Genomic DNA, 1,070 nt, shown 5'->3' with positions numbered 1-1,070 from the left:
CTCATATATGTATATATAAAATAGTTAATTTTTTATATACATATAATATTTTGTTAAAAAAATTACCATTTAAAACCAATGTTTTGAAAACCGGTTCGAACCGTAAACCGAACGCTAAAACGGTTCGAACAATAAAAAAAACCGTGAAATCTAAAAATCGGGAATGAACCAGTGAACTGGCCGGTAACCGGTCGGTCGAACCGAACCGTGATCCGGCCGGTTTTTGAGCTTTGCAACAAAACGCTGCCGTTTGGAGCTCTGGAACCCTAAATGACTAAATGTGATGAACGCTGAGGCTTCTCTGTTCTCTCTTCTGAGTTCTGAAAGTGAAATCTAAATCTCTAATGCCTTCGCCCTTCGCATTTCACAGTTCAACTTCACCATTATCATCATTCATCAAGGTTCAGAGAGAAGTAGAGAATGCCATCACCTATCACGATCTCACTGGCACACACGGCCATACAGGTTCGCCGTCGCGCAGTCAGCTCTGTGGCGCAGTGAGCTCCGTCGCGCAGTGAGCTTCGTCGCGCAATCACTTCCTTCGACCAGTCACCACTCGTGTCAGTGTCGCTGTCTGTCTCCCACTCTCCCTACAGGCCTGCTGCATGTTCGGTTGAAGCGTTGAAGCTTGAAGGTGCCTTTGAGATTGAGAGAAAGCCTTCGAGTTCCAGGTAATTTTTATTTTAGTTATGAACTTATGATTGTTCATTGAGTAACTGTGATGAATTCTGAATACTGTGATACTGTGATGAACTCTGAGTCTCTGATACTCTTTGATTTTATGACATGATGAACTCTGAATTCTGATTTTGTGAACTTATTTTGTGAAGTCTTGAAGGTGCCTTCGAGCTTCCAAGAGTTCCAGGTAATTTTTTTTAGTTATGAACTTATGATTGTTTGATTGAATCATTGAATAACTGTTGCATGATGAACTGCTAAACTGTGACTGTGAATTCTTTGATTGAGTAGCTCTTTGATTTTGCTTTGTTTACTATCAACCTCAAGTTATGGTTTTGGATTGAAAATTAGGATAACTCTGTTTTCATGCTAGTATTCATAACACTTTTGGC

Source organism: Arachis duranensis, chromosome 6 (assembly GCF_000817695.3).
Source record: "Arachis duranensis cultivar V14167 chromosome 6, aradu.V14167.gnm2.J7QH, whole genome shotgun sequence".
NCBI lineage: Eukaryota > Viridiplantae > Streptophyta > Magnoliopsida > Fabales > Fabaceae > Arachis > Arachis duranensis.
Note: the sequence above shows the minus strand (reverse complement) of the source record.